Raw genomic sequence first — 6,776 nt, 5'->3', positions numbered from 1 at the left:
TCAATCACATGGTCCCATCTAGATGCAGGGGTTTCAGAAATGAAGTTCGTGGCTGGACAGTCACTTCTCAACAATTATATTTCATTACTATAAATGGAATGTCTTTGATCCCCCCCCCAAATTCTTATGTTGAAACCTAACCCTATATGTGGATTCCCAATTTGATAGTATTTGGAGGTGGGGCCTTTGGGAGTGATGAGATCGTGAGGGCAGAGCACGATCCCTTCATGAATGGGATTATGAAAGAGCCTGCAGAGGGCTCCTTGGCCTCTTCCTCCATGTGAGGACACATCCAAAGGTTCTTATGAACAAGAAAGTGGGCTCTCATCAGACACTGAAGCTGCTGGAACCACGATCTTGGACCTCTCAGCCGCCAGAACTGTGAGGAATAAATTTCTGTTGTTTATAAGCTATTCTGTCTATGGCATTTTTATTATAGCAGCCTGAACAGACTAAGACATTCATGAAAAAGGAGCACAAAACTTTGATGGACAGCTAGGAGACCAGAAAATGTATCAATGATATTAGGTCTCTCTAGTTAATTTCACATCAAGTGAGTATTACAAACAGACCGTATGTGGTAATATCTAAATTCAAAGGATTTTTTTTACTTACTTCAGAATGACCTAAAGGAGCTTTCTTCTGCCTCTTTCCTTTCCTTAAGTCCCACCACTCCTGGTACTTGGCTGAATTTTAGCAGAAAACAGTCTTTGTGTTGTTCCACTGCTATCCAGTTAGGATGCATCTAGTACTGGACACTGTGTCTCTACCAGACACATCAGAAATCTAATTTAAAACCTCAAATAGCAAAGTGGCTTAAGGGATCACTAGAGAATCCTAGAGGCCATGGTTACATGGGTACCCGTACCTGGAGATAACACTATTTTGCTAGTTGAATCCACCTGAAGGGAGCAGAAAACTATACTTTCAGGGAATTGAAGGAGGCTGCTCTGTCCAGAGACCTTGATTCTTGTCCTGACTCTCCATCCACTTTGTGATGCTAAACAAGTCACTGAGCCTCTCTGGAGCTCAGAGTCCTCATCTGTAAAACGAGGGCTTCAGAATAAGTGAGCTCTAGGGTCACCTGAATCTCCCCACTGTCTGAGCCTGTGTCAGATGGTTCATAAATACACACACACACACACATACATACAGACTTAGATATACCTTTTTGATAGGTTTCAAACTTAGCCTTAAATTTTTTGTCACTGTTTCTACATAAATGCAACTTGCCTTTCAGGATGCATGCACATGAAATTTAACACAGACAACACAAATTTGACGATTTTTGTTTCTAGAGGTAAGGTCATGATTTTTCTTTGAGTCAATGACTTGACTCCTTCCATCCAAATTTCTTCCAAGCAGCGATTTAGTGCAAATTTAATATAAATGAAGCATGCCCCAAAGTATACTCACCTTGTTATTAGGTTTTTAAAAGAAAAAAAAAAAGTGGACCTCACTTTTGAGAAATTAAATTGAACTTTGAGACTTGTACATGGGATTGCTACAGCATCATCTGAAATGTAACACAGTAGAATTTTATCATGTGTACACCTGATATCCTGGAAGTCAACTATTTATAGGTGGGCTGGGCAGTGGAGGGGTGAGGAAATTGGAGGGGCAATGAAAGGAAAGATGGGGGGCGGAAAGCAAAAAGAATGAGTAATCAAAATAATGCTAAGGGAGATGCAGGAAAGAATGAAGAGCAACATAAATGGTAAATACATGGGAAAATCTAAATAAATATAAAACAATAATAATAATGTCTCATAGAGAGAATTAAAAATGCATTACAGTAGCACACATTTTAAAAGCAGACAAATAGAAAGTATTCTAACATCCTTCCATTTTCAAGGAAGAGGTAAAATACCAATTTATATTAAACTTTGATAAGTCAAGGATGCATGTTTTAGTCTCTAGGGTAACCACTAAAAGAATATTAAAAGAGTGTATTATTTCTGAGTGAATGGGGGCAGGGGGGAGAGTGGAATCAAAATAAAAAATAATTGATCTAAAAGAAAGCAAGCAAGAAAAGAAAGATAACAAAGAACAGGTGGGACGAATAGAAAGAGAATATTAAGTTGATTAATTTGAACACAAATTTATTTGTAATGTTATAAAATGTAAATAGGATACTCCAATTAAAAGACAAAGATTATCGGATGACATAAAAGACACAAAGACCAACTAAATGCCATTTAAAAAGAAACATCTAAAGTAAAAGGTAAGGGTGCCTGGGTGATAGACATTGGGGAAGGTATGTGCTATGGTGAGTGCTGTGAATTGTGTGAGACTGATGAATCACAGACCTGTACCTCTGAAACAAATAATACATTATATGTTAAAAAAAAAAAAAGAAGAAGAAGAAGATAGCAGGAGGGGAAGGATGAAGGGGGGGAAATTGGAGGGGGAGACGAACCATGAGAGACTATGGACTCTGAAAAACAAACTGAGGGTTCTAGAGGGGAGGGGGGTAGGGGGATGGGTTAGCCTGGTGATGGGTATTAAAGAGGGCACGTATTGAATGGAGCGCTGGGTGTTATACGCAAACAAACATGGAACACTACATCAAAAACTAATGATGTAATGTATGGTGATTAACATAACGTAATAATAAAAAAATAAAATAAAAGGTAAAAGGGTTAAAAAAAGATATGCCATGCAACAAAAGGTAATGTTGATATAAGACAATAAATACTTTTGTAAAACAAAAAGCACTGTTAATAATGGAGAGGGACGTTTCATAAAGAATTTTTAACAGTAAAAATTCTAAATTTGCATGCACCTAATGACAAACCCTATCTTTAAAGCAAAGCCTCACAGAAATAAAAGGGGAAAAGACAAATTCACAATCGTAATAGGAGATTCTAAACACATTTCTATCAGAAAATGAGAGAAAAGGCAGACCAAATCAGAGAGAATAGAAAATTTAGATAATACAATTAACAAATTTCACCTAAATGAAATTTGGTGCATAAATTCTAAAATGACATTTAATCAAATATATATATGCATATATATGTATTTTGTGTACATATATAAAGCAGAAAACTATGACCCACAGTCAGTAATAATGTTATGTCGAGCTATACTGGAGCCTGAGGCCAAAAGAAAAATCAGAAATACTGATTGTGCTTATATTTAAAACTTTGATATTTTGTTCATCATGGATTTTTGCATTAGTTTTGACTTTTAAAAACACTAATTAAAGTAGCATTAAATTGATTACCAAGTTTTTTGACATCCCTTTAAATCCTGCAATCAAGGGGCGCCTGGGTGGCTCAGTTGGTTAAGCGACTGCCTTCGGCTCAGGTCATGATCCTGGAGTCCCGGGATCGAGTCCCGCATCGGGCTCCCTGCTCCGCAGGGAGTCTGCTTCTCCCTCTGACCCTCCTCCCTCTCATTCTCTCTGTCTGAATTAAATAAATAAAATCTTTTAAAAAAAATAATAAATAAATTAATAAATAAATAAATCCTGCAATCAAGACGAGTATCTCATTCTCCCCACCCAAGTCCTGGTCCTGAAGCCAATAAAGGAGATAAAATGGAATTATAAAAGTACTCAATGAATGTTTTTAAAGGCATAAAAAGAGGGGGAAAAAAGGAACAAAGATGGGACAAATGCAAAACAAATAGCAAGATAATGACTGATAGACTTTAAACCATAGTAATAATCACATTACACGTGAGTCGTTCTTCACACACAATCACAATTCCATCTGGCAGAGACTGTCAGTCTGAATAAAAAAATCAGACCCAACTATATGCTGCCTACAAAAAAATGTGTTTTACATTGGAAGACACAAGTAGGTTAAGAGTAAAGGAGGGAAGATTACATGTGCAGAAGAGGTAAAATGTCTCCTCTACCCTCTCAGGGTTTCCGGCTGAGGCTGCTGTAAAGCAGAGTCGCAGGAGAAAAGCGCAGAGATTTTTATTTAATAATTTTTAACATGTCCAGGGGAGCTCCCCCAAGAACGAAGATCCGAAGAACTGGCCAAGCCTAAGTGCTTATATACTAGGTTGAAGAAAGAGTGGCAAAGGTGGAAAAGTAACTAAACCGTACGCAGAGACTACAGAAAGGAGTTATTTTAACCCAGTCTATTTGTACAGATTTCTCTCTGCCTAGACTCCCTTTCTCTGATGAGAAGAAAGTTCCTTTCCTCCTGGAAAGGGGAGGGCATCTTTCCCATGGGAGTTTCATCTCCTGCTCGCAGAAAGAAAAGGGAAGGTCAGCATGCCCTTCTTGCACCTGTTGTGTTTCAAGTGCCTTTAGCTCACAATAATCAAGATACCAAAGTGGCATATTTTGGGGTTGCATGTCCTGACCTCTTCCACATGCCATGTGAACTAATCAAAATAAAGCTGTAGTGGTTACATTGTTCCCAAACAAAGTAGATTTAGTGCAATGAATAGGGTCAAAGATTAAGAGGTAATTTTATAATGATATAGGTGCTAATTCATTAAGAGAACGTTAACAATCATAATGTATATGCATCAAATACCAGAGCTTCAAAAGATATGAAGCAAAACCTGGCAGAACCATGAGGAGAACTAGACAAAATCAAAATTATAGTTAGAGAATTCAATATCACTATCTCAATATTTGACAGAATAAGTACACAGAAAATCATTAAGGAGAGAGAAGACTTAAATGTAGCTATCAACCAACTTGGCTTAATTGACATTTGTAGCTCACTCAACCCAACAAAAAATATACATAGATTATTTTCAAGTACACCTGGAACTTTCACCAAGATTGATCGTATCCTAGGCCATCAATAAATTTAAAAGGACTCAAGTCATACAAAGCATATTCTCTGGCCAAATGGAATTGAAATAGACACCAATTACAGAAAGATATCTGGAAAACCATCAAATAGCTGGAAATTAATACCACACTTCCAAATAATCCACGGGCCAAAAAAGTAATCAAAGGAAAAATTAGAAAGCATTTTGAACTCACTGAAAATGAAAATACAACATATCAAAAGTTGTGGATGCTGATAAAACAGTACCTTGGGGGAAATTTATAGCAGCAAACTCCCTTGTCTGAGACAAAAGGTCTCAAATCAATGGGTCAGTTTCTACCCTAGGAAACTAAAAAAAAGAACAAATTAAATCCAAAGTAAACAGAAGAAAGGAAATAGTAAATAGTGTAGAAATCGGTGAAATAAAAAACAGAAAAACCAATGAAAATTGTTGAAACCAAAAGCTGTTTGAGAAAATTAATAAAATCCTTATGTGACCTGAATCCTTCTAAATTTACTGAACAGAATGGAAAAATCCAGAAATAGATCCACATATTTATAGTCAATTTGTTTGAGACAAACGTGTCAAAGTAATTCAATGAAGAAAGGATATTTTTTCAACAAATGGTGCTAGAAAAATTGGATATCTATACACCAAAAAATGAACCTGAACATTTCTCTCACACTTTCTACAAAAATCAACTTGAAATGGATCACAGACTTAAGTGCAAAACAAACTATGAAACTGCTGGAAGAAAACAGGAGGAAATCTTTGTGACCTTGGTTTAGGCAAAGATGTTTTGGGCAGTGGCACAAAAAGCACAGAAACTTCTGTTCTTCAAAAGTCATTGTAAAGAAAATGAAAAGACAAAGCCACAGGCTGGCAAAAAAAAAAAAAAAAAGGAAAAAAGATATCTGATAAAGAATTTGTGTCCAAATATATAAAGAAATCATATAAGTAATAACAAGAAAAAACAATCCGATTTTAAAATGGGAAAGTCATTTGAACACTATACACATGGCATATAAACACATGAAAAGAAGTTCAACGTCATTAGTCATTAGGAAAATGGAAATTCAAACCCCAGTGGGTGGGATACTACAATATACCTAGTAAAATGGCTAAAATTATAAAAGGACAATGTCAAGTGTTAAGGAGGCTACAGAGCAGTGAAAACTCTCAGTGCTGCCAGGGGTGTATAAAATAGTGCAGGCACTTTACCATACAGCCCATACCATACGGTTACTTATCATACAGCCCCGCCGTCCTACACCTAAATATTTACCCAAGTAAAATAAAAACTTACGTTGACACAAAAGCATTACAAATGGGCATATTGGATTAAATCAAAATTGAAAACATTTGTGCCAGAAGTGATACCATTTAGAAAGCAAAAATAAACAAACAAACCAAAAAACCCCACATAATAGGAAAAAAATTTGCAAACCATAGATCTACTAAGGGACTTGTATCCAGTATAAAGAATTTACCATTTGATAATAGAAAGACAATTTTAAAATGGGCAAAGGAATTGAATGGCCATTTCTTGAAAGAAGATATACAAATGGCCAAAATGCACATGAACAGATGCTGAACACCATTAGTCATCAGGAAAACACAAATGGAAATCAGGAGATACCACTTCACACCCACTAGGATGGCTAAATAAAAACAGACGATAACAAGTGTTGACGCAGATGTGGAGATTTGGGACCCTCCTACACTGCTGGTGGGAACTGGAAACTACTAGCAGTCAGAGAGAAGAAGGGCAGCATATCCATTTGATGGAATTTATTCAACCACTGAAATTCATGCTTATGAACAGTCTGACATAGGAGAGAAACAAGCGGAGTGAAAAATAGCAGGATGAAGAGCGCACAGCCAGACCAAGCTCAACTGTGGGCTGCAGAGAGCGATGCCCGCAGCGGGTATGTGCAGCACTTGGGGAGTTGGAAGGTGCGGACCCTAAGGTGAGCGGGGAGGGAGGGAGGGAACAGTTTGGGGGGGGGGTAGTGATGCTCGCTTTG

This window comes from Mirounga angustirostris, unplaced genomic scaffold (assembly GCF_029215605.1).
Source record: "Mirounga angustirostris isolate CCGP_5_RB_7025 unplaced genomic scaffold, mMirAng1.0.hap1 SCAF_6, whole genome shotgun sequence".
In the NCBI taxonomy this organism is placed as follows: domain Eukaryota; kingdom Metazoa; phylum Chordata; class Mammalia; order Carnivora; family Phocidae; genus Mirounga; species Mirounga angustirostris.
Note: the sequence above shows the minus strand (reverse complement) of the source record.